Source organism: Triturus cristatus, chromosome 2_1 (assembly GCF_964204655.1).
Source record: "Triturus cristatus chromosome 2_1, aTriCri1.1, whole genome shotgun sequence".
Lineage (NCBI taxonomy): Eukaryota > Metazoa > Chordata > Amphibia > Caudata > Salamandridae > Triturus > Triturus cristatus.
In genome coordinates this window covers 98,434,132-98,462,123 of record NC_140581.1, presented here as the reverse complement: position 1 = coordinate 98,462,123, position 27,992 = coordinate 98,434,132, and the positions used below count along the sequence as shown (strand labels likewise).

The 27,992-nt window shown below is 45.7% G+C and overlaps 1 long non-coding RNA gene across 1 annotated transcript in view; it reads left to right on the top strand.

Moving 5' to 3' along the window:
- The window catches only part of LOC146863829 (uncharacterized), a 49,957-nt gene extending 22,634 nt beyond the window's left edge, over positions 1–27,323 (top strand). The window contains exons 4-5 of the long non-coding RNA XR_014976570.1: positions 5,288–5,371; positions 26,530–27,323. This is a non-coding gene — a long non-coding RNA (uncharacterized LOC146863829). The remainder of the gene's footprint in view (positions 1–5,287; positions 5,372–26,529) is intronic.
- The last annotated feature ends 669 nt before the right edge of the window (positions 27,324–27,992 follow it).

The following is a 27,992-nucleotide window of genomic DNA, read 5'->3' as shown; positions in this document are numbered from 1 at the left end:
TCCTGTGACACAACGCACAAAACATTCTGCACCACTCCTACCTACAAGACCAAGAAATCATTGACACAGCTCCACTGTATCCTGTTCAATGCCCGCTCATCCTGCAAAGACACCATGGAAATCTGGGACACCATCACCACCCTCTCCACGGATGTTGCCTTCATCACCGAAATGTGGCCTAACCCCTACTTAAACCCTGACATCACCACCACTACTCCCGAAGGCTACAAGGTGATTCACCATGACCACACCAAGAAACAAGACAAAGGCATCACCATTCTCTTCAAGTAAACCATTGGATGCACCTTCACCAGTGAAGACCCCACTCCTCTCATGGAACACCTCAACTTCCTATAATCCCCAACCTCATCATCCCTCTAGTAATTGACTCTCAACACTATGTCCTACTCGGTGACCTCAGCTTCTACATCAATGACCCCAACGACTCCTACTCCACCGCACTCCTATAGAACCTGAAAAACATTGCCTTAACCCAACTGGTCACTGAACCCACACACAAAGCCGGACACACACTTGACCCTATTTTCACCTCCAGCAACACAATTAAATTCGGTCATACCACAGAACTCACCTGACTGAGCACACCATCGTACACTTCACCATCAACGATGCCCAACACACCATCACCAGGCTTCAGATCTCCTTCCACCACAGCTGGAGCAAGGTCACTGAAACTCAGTGGGCACATGCCCTCACCATCTCCCAATCCGAAGCTTCAACAGACCTCAAACAGGCCATCCATAACATTGCCGTCAGGATCACCGACAGCACTGACAGAGTTGCCCCACTAAACCTACTAAATAAAACAAGAGCCCCAAACATACCAGCTGGTACACCCCAGAACTCAGGATCACCAAGCGCAACTGTCACCTACTGGTGAAACAATGGCATACCAGCAAGCACCCCACTGATAGAGCACCTCACAAAACAGCCCTCAACAACTATCACTGACACATCAGAGAAGCAAAGAAAGTAGCCATCCCCACCCACATCAACTCAGCGGCCAATCACACAAACAAACTCTTCAAAATAGTAAAATAATTCTCCAACCTGACAGCCATAGAGAACACCATCTACCCCTCCAAAGAACTCTGCAACACCCTCGCAGACTACTTCCATAGAATGATCACCAACATCTACAACAATTTCAACATCCAACCCACCACCCTCATCCCGATGACCTCAACCAACCAGCGAACACCAGACCAACCATCACCACCTGGTCACCACTCACCGCCCTCACTACCTCAGCCATCATGTCCTCCATCCCCTCCAGGGTGCCCACCAACCTGTGCCCCCACCACCTCTACAACCTTGCAACAACCCGTATCAGCAGACAACTCACCAGCATCCTCAGCACCTCCACCTCCACTGCAACCTTCCTGGACAGATGAGAACAAACAAACATCAGACCCCTCCTAGAGAAAGCCTCAGCTGACCCATTCAATATCAAAATTATTGTTCTATCTCCCTGCTCCCCTACCCTGCCAACGTTCTTGAGAAAGCCATCAACCAGCATCTCACTGAATTCCTGGAACAAAACCACCTACTGGACACCTCTCAATCAGAATTCCATGGCAACCACCTCACTGGGACCATGCAGATCAACGCCACTGACAACATCAGAACACTCTTTAACTGTAGAGAAACCGTGACCCTGATCCTCTTAGACCTCTCAGCAGCATTCAACACAGTCTCCCACAACACCCTCATCAACAGACTCCACAACATAAGCATACAGCAAGACGCCTTCAAGTGTGTCGCCTCCTTCCTCACATGACGCACACAGAGCATCTGACTGCCTCCCTTCACATCTGCACCCAAAGACATCATGTGCGGCATACCACAAGGATCATCTCTCTGCCCCACTCTGTTCAACATCTACATTACCCCCTTGCAATGATCATCAGATCCCACCGACTCAACATAATCTCCTATGCAGATGACACTCAACTGATCCTCTCACTCCCCGAGGAACCCTCCAATGCCAAAACCAACTTATGCGATGCCATGACCAACATAGCCGAATGGATGCGAGACAACTGCCTCCAAATCAACACTGACAAAATTTAAGTGCTGATCTTCGGGAAGAACACCTCTGACTGGGACCACAGCAGGTGGCCTGCAGAACTCGGACTCACACGACCGACCACACACGCATGCAATCTCGGCATCAACCTCAACAGCCAACTGACCATGAAACAACTAGTTAACGCAGTTGCCTCTTCCTACTTCCAAACACTTTGCATGTTCCACAGATTCTTCAGATGGGTTCTAACAAACACCAAAAAGACTGTCACCAACGTCCTCATCACTAGCCACCTTGACTACGGCAACACCCTCTATGCCGGCATCTCCACAGAGCTCCTCAGAAGACTCCAGTCCACACAGAACACTGAAGCCAGACTCATTCTGGACCTCCCCAAACGAAAACTCATCACCCTCCCACCTGAGAGACCTCCACTGGCACCCCATCCAGAAAAGAGGCCAGTTTAAGATCCTCATGCACTCCTACAAAGCCCTCCGCGACCTAGGACCTGCCTGACTCAACCACTGACTGAACTAGACACTTTCCGCATTCGCGCAGCCACAGCGGTAGCCGCTCCTTCTTCTACATTGCTGCCAAGACCTGGAACGACCTTCCCCTCCAGCTCTATACAGCCCCTTTGCTGGCAGACTTCAGAAAGAAACTCAAGAGCTGGGTGTTCGACAGAGAGACGGCTCCCAGATACCCCTAGGGGTGATAGTGTTGTTTTTTACAAATGCTCTTTGATTGATTGATTGATTGATTGATTGATTGATTGATTAATTCCCTAAACCCCTTTTTACAGTCCAGGTTTTATCGTGAAAATGATACTTTTATCATATTACTTTTTCACCCATCTAGATTCAGATCATCCAAAGGGAATGACAGGGCAGTGAAATAACAATGTGCCACTTTGTGTTTTGAGGAGCCTAATCTTCTTTAAACTGAATAACAGGATCGATGTCATAATATAAGTGATACCAATATCAAATCACAAAAATATCGGAAAGAAATATCGTTTGCAAAAATATCGCCATCCGATACTTAATTAATAATAAAAAACACCGATGACAAAAATATCATCGTTCAAAGTATCTATTTCTCTTAATTTCAAAACCACATATATATATAGTAAACAAAAATATTGTTATCTATCAATAAATATATAAAAAGTCAAGAATGTCAAAAAACACAATATCGAATACACTATCACAACAAATTGAGCCAAATCTTATAAAATGATATATAAACTCTATTTCATTTTAAACTTCAAATAAAGTTAAACTTTACATAAATCAATAGTCTAACAACATTATTTAAATTTTCTAAAAATAAAAGAAACTTTAAACAGCTAAAAGAATTATAATACATTTCAAAACATGAATTGATTAACAAACAAAAGATACTTTCTACAATTAGGGGCTCATTGCGATGAGGTCGGCAGTTCCGACCGCCAGATTACGATAAGACTGAGTACTGTTCGGTTGGATTCCCATTGCTTCTTATGGAAGCTCTTGTTACTCCTGAGAACCGGCTGTAACACAGGCTTCTATGGAGAAATAGGGATGTGTGTGGAATACCCTGCACCCTGTTACAGGCACCCCATGGTGCCTGCCACACAGTGCAGGGTTTTATAGGGGGGTACTTAAACCTCCTCAGACAGTAACCGTAGGCAGTGAGGGTCTGGGGGCCCTACCAGGTCCCCCCAAAGTCACTTTCCGACAACCTTTCCGTGTTGGACACGCTGACGCAGAAAGGCTGTTGGAAAGCAACATCATAATCCCAACGGCCGCAAGGTCGCCCATAGGGTGTTACGATACAGTTCCTACCAACAGGAATACTCAGCGAGTCGCTCAGAAACGAGTCGGAATGACCAGCTGGTTTATGTTCTGATCATGAACAGCGTAATCAGGCGGTCAGACTGTAAACCAACCAAGTCAGTCGGAAGGGCACCGACGTGGTCGGCAAGATTTCGACTGCCGGGGGGAGGCTTTCCGCCCAACATTGTAATCAGCCCCTTAATGTGATATAAAAAACAAACAATAAATGAAACATATAAAAATACATTCAAAATAGCAACAAAAAAAATCTGAAATATGAATTTCGCATTACAACAGAAACCCTAATAAGCATCCATCATAAAAGAGGATAGCTGGACAAAAAATGTAACTATACAAACACTAATTATTAAAAACAACCTTAAAAGAAACTAGCCATTAAAAATAGGAAATTAATTAAAAATACATAAAAAAAGGAGCAGAAAATGTCAACACTTACCTCAACAAAAACACTAAGCTGCAAGACAACAACACTGCCAGATTGCCAACAAAAAAAGAAAAACTACCTTCACAAGTCAGTTAAACATATATTTTAACATAGTTGAATGTAACTTATTTACGAAATGCAAAAATACAAATTACTAACCAAGCTTTCTTTTTTTGTTTATCTTCCAAACCTTAGGCACCTAAAAAAGGAGGATGTATGACGATACAACGCAAACATTTACAACGCATGCCTTTACAGCACATTTTTTACATCGCAACATCCATTACAACGCATGATTTTACATCGCATGCCATCACAACGCATTTTAGAAACTACATTCACAACGCATTCCATTACAACGCATACCATTACAACGCATAACTGCAAGACGCATATTACTTTTAGGGCAACAGTAGGGCAAGTGTTGGATAGTGTAGGGGTAAATATTACTATTCCCACTTCAGTGAGTGCAACAGTAGGGTAAGTGTTGGATAGTGTAGGGGTAAAAATTACTATTCCCACTCCAGGTAGTGCAACAGTAGGTTAAGTGTTGGATAGAGGAGGGGTAAAAATTACTATTCCCCATTACCTACTTTATATTGCGTTGTAATGGCATGCGTTGTAATGACATGCGTTATAATGACATGCAATGTAATGGCTGCGTTGTAATGGCATGCGATGTAAAGGATGTTGCATTGTAATGACTGCGTTGTAAAGGTAGTGCAATGTAATGACTGCGTTGTTAAGGTTGTTTCCCAAAAAAGGACAACACCATCTAAAACCTACAGACCCACCAATAAAATTCGACGATCCAACACCTGTAAAAAGATACATCAAAAGTTTCTAAAATCAAATCATTTATAAATAGCAGCTAAACCTTAAACATCAAAACTACAACTAAATGCCCTCAATCCCTACGAACTACTCACAAGTAAACACTTAAAATATAACTAATGCATCTTTTTCCCTCAACAGAAAATAAACCACCTGATCAACATTCGAACATCTTCACTGGAAAACTGAAAAAGCAGATTGGCAATTATAAACAGCAACACATATGTAAGTATTAAGTGCAAAACAATTGTAATATGTTATGTACATTCGCAAGGAAAAAGTACTACAATTTATTTAATTATATTATTAAGCTATTTTCAGACAAAATGGCAGAAAGAGCAAGGTATATCACCTCACAGAAAGACAAATATTTACTCTCACACATGGACTACACTTACAGCCAAGAAAGCAAAAGCACATAGAATGATAATTGAAAATGTACAAAATACTACTGCAATGCATATTATGGGAGCGCTACTATAAAGAATGATGTTATTAACATAAGAGAACATGAGAGAACACTACCATCCGCCAAGTGGCACTGAAATTAAAATAAGAGATGTGTTTCAAGATTTAAAAGGGGCAAGCAGTAGTTCCCAAGAGCCCACTAGTAAAATTCTAAAAGATGTACTCCCTAAAGTACCTGAACACCTCACAGGTCAGCTATACCCACTTTAAAACACTTATTAGCATGAAGTAAGAAAGCCACCAGTAATATTACTGCTGCCCCTAAAGACAGACAAATTCCTGAAGACTTAACCACCACACATAATGATGAACCCTTCCTCCAACATTAAAGCTAAATAATGATAAATGCATTATTATGTTTGCTACAGCAGATTTATTAAGACTAAGTCAATGTCAAACATGGATTATGGACGGAACATTCAAAATGTGCCCCAAACAATTCACTCAGATAGACACTGTACATGGTAAATATTAGAATAATACTATACCCTTCATATACGCCTTGCTACTTAATATACAAAGTACCACTTAGGGGCTGATTACGATGTCGGTCGGAAAGGCTCTAAAGGGCAGTCGGATTTTCATAACCAGTGTTTTATGATGGAAAGGTAACCATTTGGTCTTTCAGACTCGGTTCCGCCCGGCATTCGGAGACTCCAAGTTGGTCGGAGCCGAATCGTTCAGGTCTATGGACCACATTTCCAACCGAATCAGTCTGTCCGACATGAAACAACTGTCAGAAACTGACTTTGGGGGCGGAGGCCTCTGGTTGGGGCCCATAGGGGTACCCAGGGGATCCCTTTTTCAAACCATACACAGTGTGCCAGGCACCATGGGGTGCCCACCACAAGATGCAAGGTTTTCTGCAACCACCCGTTTTTTCAATGGGATCCTGTGTTGTCGGTCGGAACACAGGCTCTCATTGAAGTCAATGGGAGTCCGACCGAACAGTGTTTGGAAACATCATAATCGGTCGGTTGGACTCCCCAAACCCGAGACGGTCAGAAATTATTCCGACAAGGAGTCGGTTAGAATGCTTTCCGACCAACATAGTAATGAGGCCAATTGTATGAACTACTATACCACATCACAATTAAAACAAACAACTATTCCCCACACAAAATAATAATTTCCTTGCCATTGAACAAGTCATGATACAGACAAAACTTAGGGCATTATTATGGGTACGACGGTCCATAGGGCCACCGTACTCGCGGTGGCAGTACGATCACCATCACACTGTGGGCCCGGCTGCAGTATTACGAGTGTGGTGGTCGGACCACCACAGGACCGCTAGGTCCACCGGAATCCAGGATCCCACGATGGTCACACAGTGATCAGGATCAGGGATATGCTGGCAGTACCACTGCAGCACCGCAGGGCATATTCTGAGTTGCCTGTCCATTGCCCTTGTCATGGTGGTGAGCCTGTCATGGAAACGGTGGTGGAGAGGCAAGTAAGGGGGCCCTAACAGTGCCCTTTTGCTGCTCCTGGGCCTGGGGTTGCATGCAGGGGGGCACATGTTGTGCCCCCTGGAATTGCAACCCTGTTTCTGCATGGTGTGGCATGCATGCCACAGTGTGCAGGAACATGCAGGTGGCGCTGTCACTGTGGTGGGCTGCATGTTAGGCTCTTCTATGAGTCTAACAGCCCGCCGCCGTCAGACCGCCGCTGCACCCTCCGGCTGCCATGGATTACAATTGTGATCAAGCGGGTGGGCCTCCACTGCCTTGGCGGTCCTCCAGTGGACGGCGTAGTGGCGGGACTGCTGGAGGACCACCAAAGTCATAATAAGGCCCTTAAACTGTACCCACCTACAGCCACTCAAGGCTGTTACTACCACTTTAATCAAATAATTTGGAGACATTTCTAACAAAGTGCACTAAGTGTAGACTATATAACAAACAGCGATTTTCCATTGAAATAAAAAGAATGAATTGCACTAACCTATGTCCCTGTAACGGAGGTAGCTAACCACCAAAACTTACATATAGAAAGCCCATTTTACCAATAAAACAAACCTAAACTAAGTCCCCCAAAGGACCACTTTGAAGATACTTGGGTGGGTAAACTGCACCAATCCAGTCACAGACGCTAACCCAAATTCCACACACCATGGTGAAATGTCAACAACGGCTCCATGGCTCAAGAGGCCAAAACCAACAGTGCAGTAGAAGGATGGCAGAATGCCATCTACGCCATACTGCAAAGAAACGATCCTACACTCTACAAATTCATAGAAACCCTATAAAAAGAACATAGCTTCTAACATAATAATGGAGCAATCAGTAACCCAAGTTAAACCTAAAATGAGAAAACAAACTACTAGGATGTATGGAATGATAAATTGTAAAGTTATAGGGCCAGACAATGAGTTTGGTGGTCTTGTAGCGGGCTGCCATGCCAGCGCCACACTCCAAGATTGCCAAACCCGTAGTCAGTCCGCCTGCCGAATTACTAGATGTAATTCTGACGGGTGGGCCTGCGGTGGTCGTCCCATGGCGGTGCCTTTCTAAGGCTCATAGGAGAGCCTTAGAAAGGCACCGCCATAGGAGCGCCACTGCTTGTTCCTGCACAGACAGAAATGCATAATGTTGTGCAATTCTGTCTGTACAGGAACAGGGACAGCAAATGTAGAAGGGGGCATGACATGTGCCCCTCTGCATTTACCCTGGGCACAGAGGCAACAGGGAGCCCCCTTAGTTTCCTCAGCGCCACCCTTTTCATGACTGGCTCACCCCATTACAAGGAGGGCAGTGAGGAAACGTGCTATATGCTCGGTGGTGCAGCTGCGGCACCAACAGCATATTACTCATCCTCAGACCACTGCACCACCACCACGGGATCAAGGGTCCTGGCGGTAGCAACGGCCCATTGGCGGTCCAACAGCCATACTTGCAATACGGTGGATGCACCGCCAGTCTGGCTATCCACGGACGGCCACCACAGGTTCGGCGGTCAAATGGACCACCAAACTTTTAATCGGGCCCATAATCTTTATAAACAACAAAGGAGTATATCAATACCAATATCACTAATATATAACACCGAGCCACCTAAACACGAACCAACAAAATGTAAGGATTTAAAAAATAAATATTTAACCTTTTGCTTTCTACATCAGTCAAAAAACATACAAATAACATTGAAAAGAAAACTGATAAATAAAAATATGTTTTATAATTAATTCAAAATCAGCACATGAAAGATCACATAGCAAAGCAACAACAATAAACACAAAATGGAGCCAAGTATATCCAACACATAGAAATGTAAAATAACGCTTTGGAATTACAGCAAATACACATACATAATAAAATATAACATTTCCCACCCAAAAATAAGTACATAAATGAACTTAACAGTTCTTACAGTGGTAGATCTTAATCCATATCCATGTTGTCAAAATATAATCCACCAAAAAGAAGAAGGTAAAGTCCAAAAAAGCTCATAAAAATGCAAAAAAATGAAAAAGTCCAACATAAATCCATTAAAGTGTTCCAAATTCATAAGGAACCATTGAAACCCCCAAAAATTTTACCAAAAGAAATGGTCCAGGAAACCCCAAAAAAACAAAGGAAAATATTGGTTTACTAGAAACCAAATTAATTTCCTTTAAAATAAAAATTAAAAAAAATCACAGGTCTCCCCCCGCTGACCCGACTGAGATCCGACGTCGAACACTGGCGGACACTGCCGCTCTCCCTGGCGTGTCGAGCCGCCCTTTTTAAGATGCTTGCACTCCCACGATTCCTCTATATCCTCCAAAAATGCCCAAATAGGGTTCTGGATACCTATTTTACAGCGGTAGAAGGTGAGGTTCGTTCGCTACTATGGAACGGAGGCGCCCCCCGAATATCGCTAAAAAAACTCACCAATGGATGGTACGACGGTGGCATAGCCTTGCCAGACCTGAAGCTGTATTATTGGGCCTCACAGTTGGTGGTGATTAATCACTGGCTGTATCGAACCCCTGACGACCCAGCATTCGGGCTCGATAAATACCAGACTGGCCGTGCGGGATATCTGGGAGCGCTTTACTCCACGGGGAAAAAGCAGGCATATATAGGCCCCATGTCCCATACAATTGACATCTGGCGCCGAGCGAATTCTCAATTAGGGTGGGCAAACGTCCTTACGAAGGCGACGCCGCTGTGGCAGGCCCAAAGACTTGGTTTGCTATGTTTTCAACCAGGGTTCGACAAGTGTGACCTAATCGGCATCTCAAAGGTCGGAGACTTGATAAAGAAAGGAGCCGTCCTTAGCTTTGAGGAACTGAAGACCACTTACCACATGGCGCAAGGTGAACTATTTCGCTACCTCCAGATTCGGCATGCCCTTCAAACAGCATTCACGACCCCGCAAGTTATCCCTGACCCCTCACCCCTAGAGGACAGACTATTAGATGGGCAATTGCACTCGAAGGCCATATCTCTACCATACAAAAAGCTTTGTAACAACCTCCCTGATACCTTTGAGGCGCTTCGAGAGAAGTGGCAACACGACATAGGACCCATTGAAGAAGAAGACTGGAGGGAGGCTTTGATGTCTCCTAGGGGGGCAGCGATCACCCTCCGATATCGACTGATCCAACTGAAGGTTCTGCATAGGGCCGATATCACGGGGGTGGTTCTGGCGAGTATAGGAGCTAGAGCGGACTCACTATGTATTCGAGGGTGTCACCAGGAGGCCACTTTCTATCATATAATATGGGAATGTCCCGCGATCCGATCGATCTGGGAGGGGGCTACAACTAAGCTCCAAACCGCACTGGGGAAAACCCTGACCCTCACTCCTCAGGTGGGCCTACTGAACATATGGGAGGATACAGACCTCACGGAAATAGAGCAGCAGTTGGTAACGCTGGGCTTCACCCTGGTTAAGCGGGAAATAGCACGCCATTGGGGGGCCGCAGGGCTGCCATCCATACGAATATGGGTACAGGAATTAGACAGATGTATGGTAGCTGAAAAGGAAGTCTTCATAACCTTGGGGTGCCCTAGGAAGTGGGAAAAGAAATGGAAAGCGTGGAATGGGTACAGAGGGTACCTATGTACATCCCCGTTGGTGGATTTGGCAATGCGACGGAAAGAACTTCAGGAAGTGTTGAACCAAGAAATGTAATTCATTATATGTTACTCAGAAAAATGTTTTACGTTGCTGCTGATGCAAATATGATCCTGTATGTGCAACTGATAAAATCAATAAAATGTTATCCAAACAAAAAAAAAAAAAGTCACAGGTCTATAGAATAACTTCCCATCTGTGAACCTGTAAAAAAAGATAGAAAACCCAACCACACAATACACTATTTTCAAACACAACATAAACATTGCAGTAAAACTGTAATAAATACACAAAACAACATGACAACATCTAATATAACATGACTCTAAGTAGGTCTTACACTACTAAACAATAGAACACAAACTATGTCTAACAAACCCTCAGAATAAAAACTAACACTATAACTACCATTAACCAGTTCTACCCATATCCCCGGCCCCTAAAACCCTCTAGAAAAGCTATTAAAAGGTTTAACCTTATCCAATGACCAGTAGAAGGGAGCTGTGACTTCCCACCAGCAAATCTGACGAAAAAAACAGGAATAGACTACAAAAGTGCAGTTAGCAGTAAAGGAATTGCCACTAAATGAAAACAAAAAAAGACTACCTCCCTACAGAAAATAATTGGACTTTAACTAAAAATTCTTTAAAAATGTTTTAAAAATATCTAACAATGTTCTAAAATATGTTTAAAAAAGTCAATAAATGTATAAAAATAACAAATATAATATACTACTAGTCTCATATAAACACATAACATGTTTTGTATAACAACACATATATTTAAGAAATATTGAAATAATTAACAATAAAAACATTTTAGCTTATGTTTATAAACTTTACGCGCTTCCACTTGTTTTGCGAGCTGAGATTTGTACTCGGCATTTCCGCAAACTTCTGAAAACCTATCTCTTCCCAGACTAGCGTGTCACGTGTTAGCCTCTGTTGGTCCTTCGATTGGCGCTGGGATGCTCAAGGGTAACCGTGCGCGTTATAAAACTCCAATAATAATAATAATAATAATAACTTTAAAAATACATTAAATAAAATATTTAAAACACTGAATAAAATATTTGTTGAAAATTGTCTAATTTACTGTTCTTCTAAAAAATTTCACTACTATTGATGTATGTGAAACGTTCAATACTTAAAGTTATACATCTAATACACTGTAATATAAAAAATATTAGAGTAAATATGTTATACACTAAAAAGGTTATATTTACTACTCCCACTACTATTGAAACCATTTTATGGGTTATGGTGTACACTCAAGGGATCACAATTACTATTACCACTCCAATCTAAAACATTTAGGGGAAGGTATTGGACACTAAAGTGGTCACACTTAGTATTCCCACTCCAATCTAAACCCCTTATGGGAGGATATTGGAGAATAACGTTGTGACATTTACTATTCCCACTCCTATTTTAGCTATTCAGGGGAAGATTTTGGGAAATAAACTTGCCCCATTTACTATTCTTGCTGCATTCTAAGCCATTTAGAGAAGGTTGTGAACTCTAAATTGATGACATTTACAATTTCCACTCCAATCTAAAACATTAAGGGGGCACTTAAGGTGTGACATTTACTATTACTATTCAAATCTAAGCCATTAAGGGGTAGGTTTTGGACACTAAAGGGGTAACATTTACTAATCCTACTCTAATCTAAACAATTTATGGGAAGGTGTTGGACAATAAAGTGTCCATATTTACTATTACAATTATTTAAAGGTGTTGAGCACTTAGGGCCTGTGTATGAGCTTGGATGTGCGAAAGCGGGACTGCCACACCACCCCCCGTTCCCGCAACACTAAACCCATGTGCCAGATTATTACTTTTTTAGTCAGTGGCAGGCGGTTGTTTGGCGTTCCCATAGGCACCGCAATGAGAACGTCAAAGGCAGTACCTGCATGGCATGGACTGGTGCAGTCCATGCCGTGCAGGTACTGGGGTGCATGCACACAAGGGAGCACAACATGTACCCCTCTGCATGCACCCCATGGCCCACAGACAACAGGGGGACCGTGAAGGGCCCACTATGTTTTCTCTCTGCCACAGTTTTCATGGAGGAGGAAGCACCATGAAAACCATGGCGGAGAGGAAACTCATAATATGCTTGGCTATTGCGGCCTCAAGACTGCCGCATCACCTCCAGGGATATAATATTTAAACATCACAATATTCTTGAGATCAGGTATACGACAAATGCCATAATCAACTTTGTACTGTTTAAAATTTTATCTGTGGGGCATAGGAGCTGTGTTCAATGCTCCTGGGGGGAATTTTTACTATTTTAATAGCGTCAGTTGTTTACTTGCTATTTGCACTTAGCACTCGCCACCTTCACGCTCCCAAATAGGAAGGGTAGCGTTATAGTTGTTGTTGCTGCCTGCGCACGCGCCACGCACTTCCGCTATTTTAGGAGCGAGGTCGCTGCCGCGCAACAGCATTCTTGAGATCAGGTATACGACAAATGCCATAATCAACTTTGTACTGTTTAAAATTTTATCTGTGGGGCATAGGAGCTGTGTTCAATGCTCCTGGGGGGAATTTTTACTATTTTAATAGCGTCAGTTGTTTACTTGCTATTTGCACTTAGCACTCGCCACCTTCACGCTCCCAAATAGGAAGGGTAGCGTTACAGTTGTTGTTGCTGCCTGCGCACGCGCCACGCACTTCCGCTATTTTAGGAGCGATGACGCGGCCGCGCCGCTGGCGCGCCGAAGGCTCGCCTAAGGCAAGCCCGTCTGCGCCCGTCCACGCCTGTCTAGGCCCTGGAGCCATAACCCCTGCCTCTCCGGTTAGCAATCCCCTAATTTATTCTACCGCAGAGCTGTTATCCTTAAGACCATCATATTTGCAGTGTGTACATAGCTCGCATTCTGAGCGCAGTCTAAATCCATGTCCAGCATGCAAATATGAGTTTGATGGGCCTCCCGCTGCACCGGAAGTATTGACTAGCTCGAACAAGATCATAATGTCCCTCCTAAACTGTCGGTCCCTTACCAAACATGCAAATGAAATCTGCCTACTACTAGAGGAGGAAAGACCTGACATACTTTTTTTGACAGAAACATGGTTGAACGAAGAGGGAGGCCCAGGGATTGTTCAAGCGCTACCCCCAGGTTACACTATATCCAGACTAGATAGAACTACAGGCAGAGGAGGAGGACTAGCGATTATTTATAAAGATAGCTTTAAATGTCGCACCACATCTAGTCCATTATCCAACTGCGAAAGTATCTTTTTTACGATCAGCTTATCCCAGGTGACCACATTCTCCGGGATTTTAGTTTACCGTCCCCCCGGCCCGGCCGGCGATTTTTGTTAAAACCTTCTTGACAAGATTGTAAGCCTGGCTAGTTCACTCCCTAATTTGACTATTCTTGGAGATTTTAATCTTCATTTAGATAAAGTCCCCCTTCCATTAGTGGTGGAGATAACGGAAGGTCTTGCAGTACTGAATCTAAAGCAATTGAACAACAACCCTACTCACATCAAAGGGCACACTCTTGACTCCATCTTTTCCAACATCTCTAATCTAATGGGGGCGGACCCCATTCCCCTTCCTTGGTCAGATCATTTATTGATCCCCTTTTCATGGACAATCCCAGGACTTGATGTTAGGGTAAATAACATTTCTAACTTAGTCCGACCTTGGGCTAAATTGTCATACGATTCCTGGTCAAAGCATCTAGAAGAAACAGTTCCTAGACTAAAATCTAATCCTGTAATTGCTAATGACCAACTCAATAACTGGCTACAATCCTCACTGGACATAGTCCTGCCCAAAAAAGTCATCCAGAAAAAAAGAGGAGCCCACCATAACTTATGGTATACACCTAAGCTACGTACCCTTAGACAAAACGCCAAGCGGCTAGAGCGTGGCTGGAGGAAATCACCAACAATTGAGAGGAAAAGGGACTATAGAAGTCCAATTAGAAGCTATAAAAACGAAATAAAACTAGCAAAATCAGTCTTCTATGAAAAACAAATTCTTCTAGCTGAAAATAGCCCCCGTGAAATTTTTAAAATTACTAAATCTCTTCTCACTCCCCCCGCCCCTCCTAATAATGAGAAAGATAGCTCCCTGCACTGCAACCTTATCGCTGAATTTTTTAACAAAAAAAATCAGACTATTTATCAATCTTTTCCCACTGACACAGAATCACAAATGATCCCCCATATACGTGCTGCTGCGACTCAATTTGATTCTTTCCCCCCTATCAATTTAACTACTCTTCAGACTATTTTTAACCAGGTTAAATCTGGAGCTCCGTCAGACGTGGCTCCTTTCTCCATCTTAAAACGAGTTTTTCAAACTATCGCCCCTACGGTTCTCAAAGTTATTAACACTTCTCTAATAACTGGCTCTGTTCCTCTCCTATGGAAACAAGCAATGGTCAGAGCCTTACAGAAAAAATCCAACCTGGACCCCGAGACATTGTCCAATTATCGTCCTATTTCTCTATTGCCAAGTATTGGTAAGCTTGCAGAGAAATATGTTAATACCACAATGGCGTCCTTCCTAGAAACTAATAACTGCTTCCATCCAACTCAGACAGGCTTTAGAGCCCAACAAAGTACCGAAACTGCTTTGTTAGTTGTGATGGAAAGTTTAAGAGGGATCACAGATAACGGAGGCTGCGCTGCATTAATTTTATTGGACCTCAGCGCAGCCTTCGATACCGTGAACCATCACCTTTTGATCCAGAGAATCAAAAACCTCGGAATCACTGGTCTGGCTTTAAAGTGGTTACAGTCACATCTGGAGGACCGATCATTTGTGGTCTTTGATGGGAATGCGACTTCTGAACCATTACGTCTGAGTTGTGGGGTGCCTCAGGGCTCCTCCCTGAGTCCCACCCTTTTTAATGTGTATATGAGTCCTCTCGCTGAATTGGTGATTCCACATGGAATTCAGATTGTGACGTATGCAGATGATACCCAGTTAGTGGTATCTCTCAGTCAAGAAAATAAGTCTGCTCCCAACCTCATGATGTGCTTACAAGAAGTTTCTAAATGGATTTAAAACTTAATGGAAAAAAGACGGAGCTTATGTTTCTTGGGAACTGCCCTCCATCGTCAATAGGCCCGTGTTGGCCGAACTGTCTTGGCCCTCCCCCGATTCCAAAAACACAAATCAAGAGCCTTGGAGTCTGGATCGACCATGAGCTGAATTTTAAGAATCAAGCAAATAAGGTAGCTGCTAGCTGCTTTGGTATGATCAGAATGATAAGGAAGATACTCCTTTTCCTTCCCCCTACAGTTAGAAAAACAGTGGTCCAGGCGCTTATTTTAACATGCCTAGACTACGCGAATGTGCTTTACCTAGGCGCCCCTGTGGCTACCATTAACAGACTTCAAGTCATTCAGAACTGCGCAGCACGACTTCTTACCAAGTCTCCAAGGTGGTCCTCTGCCAAACCATCGCTGACAGCACTTCACTGGCTGCCAGTTTCCCAAAGGATCCAGTTCAAAGCCTTGTGCATTGCTCACAAGGCACTTTCGAACAAGGGACCCCCAGCTGTTCGAGCTCTTATTCAGCATTACTGCCCAACCAGATCTTTGAGATCAGAAAACAAACACCTAGCTTTAGTTCCTATTGTCAAACGTATGCGGAGTGGAGGACGGGGCTTTGGCTACAACGCTGCAAAGCTCTGGAATGACCTCCCACTGACCATGAGATCTGAGCCCAACTACATGACATTTCGCAAATGTCTAAAAACTTTCCTGTTCCCGTAATTGTCCACCTGGTCTGAGAATTGCTGTAGCGCTGGGATGCTCTAGGGTAACCATGCGCTTTATAAGTGCCCCTTCAATTCAATTCAATATTCTTGACACTATAATTTTGCATCACAATATTTTTTTGTCAATATTGTGGCCAAACACTGAATGACATTGGCATGTACCCCTTTAATTAGAATAGTTCAGGTCTGGCACAAGGGGAAATCAGCAGAGTCTGTTCACGCTCGAGCTGCTCTTTTCTGAGCCCCCGACTGCCACAGCTAAGTGCATTTATACATTACATTTGTCTGCTTTCTCGATAGATTTAGGATCAGGTGGCTAACATCAGTCACTAGTAGATGGACTGGATATGCTGGAGCTGCTACGAAATGTTACACTGACTTTTTTAATGAGATGCTCATGCACCAGAGAGGGACCCTGCATGATGTTTGTGACCCTGACCCTACAAAAACATCTGATAGGTCTGAGATGGTTTCATGTCAATCTCACAATACGTTTCTGGTAGCTGCAGAGTAGTGCTCCTAGCACCTTGACATTATTTTTCTTTATGTTTATGTCTCATGAATTTAAGCTGGCAGGTGGACATGGCAGTGACAGAACTCAGGTTTTGGGCAAGGATAAAATAAGTGGCAAGCTTTAGGAAGGCATTCTGGGTCAAGCTCATACACTTTATCTATGGATCAGCAGAAGATTTTAAATGAGTGGCACAGTTTGACAGGTGCAGGTAAGGTAGAGCTTCAGGGATTGGTCATGCATCAATCAGAGCTGGTACATTTCCTTTTTCGAGTGAATATACACTCACCATGTTGTTGCAGTCGGCATTCACAAGGTGAATCTAACAAGATCCACCTTGTGAATGGATTTCAAGGGGCGGAGAATCTATTTGAATCCAAGGTGCACAGGTTGGTGCTGTTGTTTGCAAAGCTGATTTGATAGGAGAAGGTGAGATCATTGTCAATCCTCAAGACTTGCTTTTTTACTTATTGGGAAAGTGTTGAGGATTTACCTCAGAATTTAAGCTAACAAACTGGAGATTCTTTCCTGTTTGTCTCCTAATGTATGTGTATATATTAGGGGTGGGCGGAATTTGCGAAATCCACTTTCGCAAATTATCGCGAAAATGTTAAAAATTATCGCAAACACGCAGAAATATCGCGAAGATGCGGAAGTTTTTTTCCCGCATGTTCGCGAGATTTTCTGCATGGTTGCGGCTCGCCAACTTACCCATGTGGTGGCTCGCGGGCGCGGCCATCTTGTTTTCAGTTGTCTCGCGGTGCATGATCGCGAGAAGAAAGACGTGATCGCGCGACGCATGACGTCACGGCGGGCGCGAACTGTCGCGAGACAGCGTAAGTGGCTAAAAACAATACAACATCTCATGGAGAATGCGACCGGATCAAGAAAAATGCGGAAATTTTAACATTTTCGCGCTTTCCGCGGAATGCGAAAATGTCAAATTATCGCAATTTCCGCGAACGGAACGAAATTTTAGCCCAGGCCTAGTATATATGTATGTGTGTCTTATGCACTTATAAAGCATAAACCAAGCAATACAGTGACAGGGCATTATGGAATTATGCATTTATGTGCAGTAAAGAATCAATCAATCAATCAAGAATATTTGTAGAGCGCGCTACTCACCCGAGCGGGTCTCAAGGTGCTGGGGGGGGCTGCTACTGCTCGAGAAGCCAGGTCTTGAGGTGCTTCCTGAAGGAGAGGTGGTCCTGGGTCAGTCGTAGGTGGGTGGGGAGGGAGTTCCACATCTTGGCAGCCAGGTAGGAGAAGGATCTTCCTCAGGTGGTGGTTCTGCGAATCCGTGAGACGGTGGCGAGGGCGAGGCTGGCGGAGTGGAGCTGGCGGGCTGGCGAGTAGAATGTGAGGCGGTTGTTGAGGTATTCGGGGCCCATGTCGTGGAGAGCTTTGTGTGCGTGGGTGAGGAGCCTGAACGTGATCCTCTTGCTGACGGGGAGCCAGTGCAGGTCTCTCAGGTGGGTGGAGATGTGGGTGTGACAAGGGATGTCCAGGATGAGTCGTGCAGATGCGTTCTGTATGTGCTGGAGTCTTTTTTGTAGTTTGGCTCGGGTTCCAGCGTAGAGAGCGTTCCCTTAGTCCAGCCGGCTGGTGACGAGGGCCTGGGTGACTGCCTTTCTGGTTTCAGTGGGGATCCACCGGAAGATCGTTCGAGGCATGCAAAGGGTGTTGAAGCATGAAGATGAGACGGCGTTGACTTGCTTGTTCATCGTGAGGGAGGAGTCAAGGATGAAGCCTAGGTTGCGTGCGTGGTCCGTGGGCTTGGGGGCGGTGTCCAGAGCAGGGGGCCACCAGGAGTCGTCCCAAGCGGAGGGGACTGGTCCGAGGATCAGGACCTCCGTCTTGTCTGAGTTCAGTTTCAGACGGCTGAGCTTCATCCATTCTGCGACGTCTTTCATTCCTTCCTGGAGGCTGGTTTTGGCAGTGGCGGGGTCTTTGGTGAGGGAGAGGATCAGCTGGGTGTCGTCAGCGTAGGAGATGATGTTGAGGTTGTGGTTGCAAGCGATGGCTGCGAGGGGGCTCATGTAGACATTGAAGAGGGTAGGGCTGAGAGATGATCTTGGTGGCCGCGGCGCAGAAGGGCGGGAGCCGGACTCTCTGGGTTCTGTCGGAGAGGAAGGAGGTGATCCATTCCAGGGCCTTTCCTTGGATCCCGGCGTGGTGGAGGCGGGTTGTTAGGGTGCGGTGGCAGACTGTATCGAATGCGGCCGATAGGTCGAGGAGGATGAGGGCGGCAGTTCAGGGTCCTGATGTCGTCGGTGGCTGCAATGAGGGCGGTCTCGGTGCTGTGGTTCGCTCGGAAACCGGACTGCGATGGGTCGAGGGAGTCGTTCGTCTTGAGGAAGGCGGTCAGTTGCTTGTTGACGGTCTTCTCGATGACTTTTGCGGGGAAGGGGAGGAGCGAGATGGGCCGGAAGTTCTTGAGGTCTGTGGGGTCCGCGGTGGGTTTCTTCAGGAGGGCGCTGATCTCCGCGTGCTTCCAGCTCTTCGGAAAGGTAGCGAATGCGAAGGAGTTGTTGATGATGTTCCGGAGTTGGGGTGCGATGATGGAGTCGGCTTTGTTGAAGATGTAGTGGGGGCAGGGGTCGGCTGGGGAGCCAGAGTGGATGGTGTTCATCACGTGGGTGGTGTCTTCAGTGCTGACGGGGGTCCAGGCGCAGAGGGTGGTGGTGGGGGGCGTTGGTGCGGTGGTGGGGTACGTGGACTGGGCGCCGAAGCTGTTGTGTATATCGACGATCTTGCCGTGGAAGAACGTGGTGAGTGAGTTGCAGAGGTCTTGTGAAGGCGTGATGTCGTTGCTGCTGGCGCTGGGGTTGTAGAGCTCTTTAACGATGAGTTCCTTGTTGTTGTGGGTGTTGTTGTCCAGTCGTTCTCTGAATGATGTCCTTTTGGTTGTGCGGATCAGCTGGTGATGTTTTCGGGTGGTGTTCTTGAGGGCAGTCAGGTTATCTGCCGTCTGTTCGTGGCGCCAGGCTTTCTCGAGGGAGCGGCAGGATTTCTTTGAGTCTTTGAGGTCGTCGGTGAACCATGGGGCTTTCCTGCTGCCAGGTTTGCTTCGAGGGTTCTTCAGTGGTGCCAGGTCATCGGCGCAGTTGGTGATCCACTGTGTGAGGTTGCGGGCTGCGTCTTTGGTGTCCATAGTGTAGGTAGGGGGGTTTTGGCTCAGGGAAGTGGTAAGCTGGTCAGTGGTGATCTTGCTCCAGCATCTTCGGGGAGCCTGTTGCGCGTGGTGGTGAGTCGTGGTCCTCCTGAAGTTGAAATGGACGCAGCTGTGATCGGTCCAGTGTAGTCCGGTGGAGTGGCTGTAGGTGACGAGGTTGCTGGAGGAGAAGACGGGGTCAAGTGTGTGGCCGGCGCAGTGGGTGGGGGTGTCTACCAGTTGCTTGAGTCAGAGGTTGGCGAGGTTGTCTAGCAGGGTGGTGGAGTTGTTGTCATTGTTGTTCTCCAGGTGGAAGTTCAGGTCCCCTAGGAGGATGTAGTGTGAGGAGGCGAGGGCATGCGGGCTGATGAAGTCTGCGATGGCTTCACTGAATTGTGTGCGTGGCCCCGGGGGTCTGTAGATAAGGGTACCTCAGAGGGTGGTCTTGGGGTCGGTGTGTATCTGGAAGTGAAGGTGTTCGGCGGCGTTGAGGGTGTCATCGGAGTTGGTCGTGATGCGGATGGTGTTCCTGTAGACGATGGCGATGCCTCCTCCGGTTTGGTTGATTCGGTCCCTCCGGGTGATCTTGTAGCCGTCCGGGATGGCTATGGCGATGTTGGGGGCTGACGCGTTCATCCAGGTTTCCGTGAGGAAGGCGACGTCTGGCGCTGTTGTGTCGAGGAGGTCCCAGAGTTCAACGGCGTGCTTGTGGACGAAGTGGGTGTTGAGCAGGATACACCTGAGGTGGTTGTTGTTGGCGCCTGGTCTGGGGGGTGCGGTGCAGGTTCGGAGGCAGGTGAATTTGCAGGCTTGGCAGGTGAAGGGTCCGTGGGTGCGTTTCGGGGTGGCTCGATGACAGGCGGGAATTCGGCTGGTGTTGAGTGCGTGGAGGGCAGCAGTGTCGTATCTCAGGCGGGGCTTCTGGTTCCTGTGGGTGCCAGGGGTTCTGGTGCTGGGCGCGGTCCAGGCGCGGACGGGCGCAGACGGGCTTGCCTTTGGCGCGCCGGCGGCGTGCACGCTGCGCGCACCCGCTGCGCGCCTGCTTCGCAGCCTCCATAAGAAGGGCAGTGGGAGGGCGCAGCAGCTGGGAGGCGGGAGCGGGGCGGCGAATGGGCTCTCAGGGGGGCGGGCCGCAGGGACGCAGCGGCGGGAGAGTGCGAGGGAAGGGAGCGGGAGGGGGGATACAGAAGGCAAAAAACGGGGGGCAGGGGAACAATGAAGAGCAAAACAACAAGTGGAGGAACTAAAGCAGAATTACAGCAGAAAGAGGCACAATATTACGGTATTACAGCAAAAGAGACACACAATAGAGTACAGGTATACCAGTGGCACGAGGGCAGTAAGCGGCCGAAGCAGGCAGCGGGGCAGGCACAGGCAGCATCACAGGAGGACCGTGAGGCGGCAGAGGGGGGGCGACCTACCTGAAATCAGGGTCAAGGGTCGAAGGACTGGAAAAGAGAGGAGGAGGAGGAAGACGAGGAGGGAGAGAGGTAGATTCCTGTACAGGATTCCTGTACTCCACTCTAAACTACTCCCATCTGAACCACTACATTCTACGACACTCCACTCTATAACACTCTACTGCACTCTACTCCACTTTATGCCACTTCACTCTGGGACATTCTACTCTACTATTCAACACTCCACTGTGAACACCGCACTCTACGACACTCCACGACATTCTATGCCACTCTATGCCACTCCACTCCTGACACATTACTCCACTCTACGCTACATCACTCCACTCTATGTCACTCCACTCTATGTCACAGCACTCTATGCCACTTTACTCCACGCTATGCCCCTCAACTCTACGCCCCTGCACTATTCACCACTCCACTCTATGACATTCTACTGTACTCCACTCCACTCCACTCTACAACACTACACTCTATGACACCCTTCTCCACTCTACTCCACTGTACTCCACTCTATGACACTGTACTCCACTCTACGACACTCTACTCTACTACATACCATGCCACTTAATTCTTGGCCACTCTACCATACTCTACAACACTCTGCTCTAAATACTCCACTCTATGACACTCCACAACACTTTCTGAGACTCTACTTTACTTTACGCCACTCCACTCTGACACTTTAATCTAATAAACTGTACGCCCCTCCACTCTACAGCCCTCCACTCTATGACACTCTGCTTCACTCCACTCGACTCCACTCTACAACACTCCACTCTATGCAGCATTCCACTTCACTCCAGGCTAATCTACTCCACTCTATGCCACTCCATTCTATGCCACTCCACTCCATGAATCTACTCCAGTCTACAAATCTACTCCGCTCTATGCCACTCCACTCTACTCAATTTCACTCTACGCTATTCAGCGACACTCTACTGTACGCCACTCTACAACACTCAACTCTACGACACTTTGTTCCACCCAGCGCCCTCCCTTCCAGTCCACGACACTCCAGTCCATGACACTCTACTTCACTCTTCGCCAATCAGCTGCACTCTTTGCCACTTCTCTCTACAACAGTTTACTCCATGCCACTCTCATCTATGCCACTAACTTTTAGCCATGCTGAACAGCAGCCACACTGGTGTACAACATGGCAGAAACATATTGGCAAACCCAATAACTATTGCATAGGTGTGATTTATTGGCTTTACCAATGCTTGTTTAAAAAATGGGCCCTTGATGGGGAGTCACTATGGCCTTCCCTTGTGGTTGCGTCTGTTTTTAAAGGTAAGCAGACTGTTTATATCCCACCAGCTGACAATGCCCCAGTCCTTTCTTGGTTTCCCTATTTTCATAGCTCTAGACAGGGAGAGGGATGTGCACGCATTTGACGTGACTGTTTCTCCGGACTTCTGTTTTGGAACACGTACTTATCTGCTAATACGTCCTTCGCAGCCTAGACAGCACTATGCTTGATTCCTCTGCAGCCCACTGGCAGCATAATTGCACAATCAGACCCGAGCAGCAGGTTTCTCTTCTCCTCATACGGGGTTTCAGAATTACATTAACACAAGTTGGAGCACCGTACATTATGAAGCAAGGCTTTCTTGTTTTTGCTTGTCTGCTTTTTGCGTTGATGTAAGAAGTGCTTTGTGCTAGGAAATCAGGGCGTCAGCGTGCCTCCTGCATGCCATGTTTGTGCGTGCTGATTCTTTTTGTAGTGTGGTTTGGTTCAGTGTGGATGTCGGATAAGCATGTGCCATGTGTATGCGGTGGGTAAGCACGTGTCTGTTGCGTGGTAATTGCCCATTTAATAACTGTGCTTGAACGAACATTGTGCACGACTTATGTTCTATATTAGTCTGCATTCCAATCCCCCAGAAATGTCATAGCACTGATGCGAAGAACAGGGGACCAAGTGCAAAATAAAGACAACAGAAGAACAATTTGAGAACATGCAAGTGTTTAAGTCTTTGTGGGGGTCAGCTAGTCTGTTATTCACCTGGGGTTCATGGCAGGGAGATCTTGAGTTTAGGACTCAAATGTGCATGCTTTCTCTAGCCAGACCTAAAAAGGAACAACCTGCTATCTTAACTCTACGCTCTTTAAACCCATGGTAGTGCCATAAAGGATAATCAAATTAAACTTGCAGCTAAGACATGATGTTGGAGTGCAGAAGTGCTGTCTGAGAGCCTTCAAGAGCTTAAAGGGAAAGCAAATGACTTTCGAATGAGACCTTTTACTAGGAAGGAGCCAGTGCAGTTCCTCCTGGTGATCAGAGACGAATCCCTTGCATTTTACAACTCAGAAATCTCTGCATCAGGTGCACATTACAGATGGGTATGGCCACTACTCTATTAACAAATGATGAACGATAAGCATCATGCGAAACACGTGCTGGCTGGCTCATTATAATGGGTGGCTTAATACTTCTACTCCTTTTGCAGGGTTCTCCCCAAACTTTTTTTGATTCCCTCCTGTGTTTCTCCATGATTGCCATGTTTGATTTATTTGTATGTCCCTAGTAGAGTGCACCATGTGTGCCAAGGGCCTGTAAATCAAATGCTACTAGTGAGCATGCAGCACTAATTGTGCCACCCACACGAGTAGCCCTTCAAACATGTCTCAGGCCTGCCACTGCAGTGTCTGTGTGTGCAGTTTTAAACTGACATTTCAACTTGCCAGGCCCAAACATTTCCTTTTATTAAATGTAAAGCACACTTAAGATAGGCCCAAGGTAGCCCCATGGGCAGGGTGCAGTCTATTTAAAAAGTAGGACATGTACTGTTCTGTTTTACATGTCCTGGTAGTGAAATACTGCTTATTTCGTTTTTCACTATTGCAAGACCTATCTCTCCCATAGGATAACATGTGGATTGCCTTAAAACATAATTTAAGTGTAATTTCCTATTGGGAGCAGATTTCAATTTGGAGTTTGGGGTCTCCGGATTCACAATTTAAAAATACATATTGAGGTGAAGTTGGTTTTTGAATTGTAAGTCTGAAAATGCCACTTTTAGAAAGTGACACAAACACACCAATGCTAAAACTGACTAAACCTTTGGAACTTAAATTAATCCATAGTCGCTATACTCAATAAAAAGCAATCACTGTTTAATCTTTTTATTTGGCATTGATATAGTTGTGTGGGATATATTGGAGTGTAAGAGCTCTTGTAACCACGATATATGGATGAATGTCTTTCAGGTAAAATAATTCTATCAGCGCTTCAAGCCATCTGAGGTAATTATGGTGATATTTTCAAGTCATTGTAGATCCACCATAGCATGTTGTAGACAGTAATATGCAATTTTATGTTTATTTTTGTGGAGTGGATAGCAGTTCTGTCTCCTGAGAAAAATGCCTACTGTCACATAGTAAAAGATACTGACCTGGTTATAGAAGTCACAAGTTGGCAGAGCTGCATCGTCCACAAAAAAGAGAGCAGTTGAATTCATAAAATTGACTTATAGGTGTATATATAAATAATTTCCCTCTAGCTTGTGCTCTGGACTTTGTAAAATAAGAACTGATCCTTTAGTGTATTGTATTCATGTTATTTGTGTTGTGGTTCATTCACCTGTGTGTATTTGTGCTAATCAAATTTTGTTTGTATCCATTGTTGTGTATCTATTGTTGGTGGGAGGGAAGAAAATGTATGATTTAATTTTGTGTTTGGTCTTCTGTGTGTGACAAAAATAAGTAGCAAACTGGCTCCCGCATGGACACGCTGCCACGGTCTACACAGAGGCATCTACATTCCTCTGCCCTGCATTACCTCCTTTCACAAACCGCACATTATAGCAGGCAACCTACCGTAGTTGCCAACAATCAATCTGATCTCTTCACCATTATCTTCGCATGCAACTCCCTGCAGTTGCCACCCTCTAATCGGAACGACGAGCTGGCTAGCCCGTCCGCATCCCCAATCCCACTGCAGTTTACCTTAATTGCAGATGGCATTTACTCAGGCATGTAATCCAATGTCCTGATTATGCTCCCACATTCTTTTTCATGGGATCAAAACATCGTCGACTCTTTGACACGTTTGAGCATTAAGCTTTGCCCAAGCCCTTTTGTTTTAGTTTGTTTGTATATTGCCGGACGCAAGGTTGTGTTCCAACTTTATTGGTCACCACGCATTTGAAATATTAAAATTTATCCTGTCCGGCTGGACAGTACAATATAGATCTGATTATAAGGCTATGTTCATTACCTTGCTCTCATTTTCCTTGTTAGGGGCCACTGTGTTTATAACATGGTCTTCTGTGTGTGACAAAAATAACAAAAAAAACAAAAGCGTTTGTATGATGTTACAAAAAAGATTAAACAGTGATCGCTTTAATGAATATAGCGACTATGGATTAATTTGAGTTCCAAAGTGTGATTTATAGGTAGCTCAGCCTAACTGACTATATGAGCCCAAACCCGTGTTTGGTATAACTTTTAGAAAGTGGACATTTTCTTGCTTAACCATTCTGTGCCTCTGCCTGTCTGTAGAAAACACGTCTGGGTTGGCTGACAGTAGGGCTCTTGCACATTCACTCCAGACAGTCACATAAAGGGATCTGAGGTGTCCCTTGCATATCCTGGTGAGCCATTACCAGGCTGAGGGGCCATCCTGAGCTAGAGTGGTGGGAGGAGTCATCACTGAGACCTAAATAGGACTTTACTGTGCCTGTCCCCACACAATGACGTCTCTACCCCCTGCAGTGTATCTGGAGCCAGGGATGGGAAAGGCAGCATCTTGTGCACTACAAAAACTCTTCTTTGAAGTTTTCAAAATTCAAAGGCTGAAAGGGGTATAAGTACTGGACCTCTGACACCATATCCTCAGAACACTTCTGGGTTGAGACATTCTGTCAGGAAGAAGAGCTGGATAAGCTGTCAGGGGGGACTACCACTTTGCTGTTTGCTCTGCTGTGTTGGCCTGCTGCTTGCTGCTTCTGTCCTGCAAGTGAAAGGACTAAACTTTGCATTCTACATCCTGCTTTCAAGGTTCTCCAAAGGCTTGAGTTGAGCGTACCTCCAGTAAGGGCCATTAAACACTTCACCTGCCAGTACTTGGGCTCTTTTGACTTGCCAAGTGGTGCCAAATCCAGTTCCTGGGCCCCTGTAAGTGAATTCTGGTGATTTCAAGAAGAAAATCCATGCATCGCCTCCCAGCGTCATTCCGACGCATTGCTGCAAAACTTGATGCACCGCAGCTGCCAGCACCGGAGTATGGTCCCTGCTTAACGCAACAACCGCGGCTTACAACACAGGCCCCAGCTTTCCGTTGCAGCACATCAGAAGAACCACTGCTGCATGGGATTTGAGCACCGCATCACTGAAGTCCGTGATGCACCATTCAGACTCTGACACAGCTTGCTTCATTACTGTGGAACCTATGCAGCGCGACTGGATTTTAGACACATCATCCCTCGGCTTTGATTTCTTCATCAACACCGCACAGCAGTAAGGAACCAACACACGTGCCCGCAAAGGTTACATTACCTTCCCTGCAATAGTAAGGAACCAACGCATCACCTCCCCTGCCTAGCAATAAGAAACCTCCGCTGTAGCAGTATGGAACCGACTCATCACCTGCTTTTTCAACACTTCTTCTCCCCTGTGCCTTGCATAGTCTTTCATTTTTGCGCATCTCAGGTACTTTTTCCTAAACCAGGAAATCCATTGATTTCCATGGACTAAATTTGCTTAACATTTTAAAAGTTATATTTTGACATGTGTATGATGGATATTTGTCATTTTAGTCTTGTTTTATTCAGATAAATATTGCCTATTCCTCTAAACTGGTGTGAACTCCTTTTGCAGTGTTTTCACGGTGTTACTGTGTGTGTATATGTGCAACTTCTTTACACATTGCCTCTGGGATAAGCCTTACTGCTCTGTGCCAAGCTACCAAGGGGGAGAGCAGGGGGTATCTTAGCTGTGTGACTCCCTTACCCTGCATATAGTGTCCCTACTTGGAAAGGGTGCAAACCACTGCCAACTAGGGACCCCATTTCTAACACTGGTGTCCAGTGGTGAGGATAGGATTTGTGCTTTGCATACAGTGATTGGTGTACATTACTTCATATTGCAGACCATTACGCAACCAAATACTGTTTTTTCACTGTTTGATCTCTTTGCAACATGTGAGTTTTTTCCACCATCATGTCTCAGGGCCTGATTGCGAGTTCGATGGACCGTCGAACGCGTGGCAGAGTTGCGGTGGCAGTCGGTGACCACCGTACCAGTGATCCGACTGCTGTATTACAAGTAAGGTGGTCAGACCGTTTTGGGACTACTGCAACCACCAGGGATCCACGATCGCTGGCAGTCTTGCGGCGGTCTGGAGGAGCAATATCATGGGCGGTGCTGTTGCAGCACCATCAAGCATACTGCGAGTTTCCCCACTGCTAGCCTTTTCATGGTGATGAGCCCGCCATGAAAACGCTGGTGGTGGGGAAACAAAA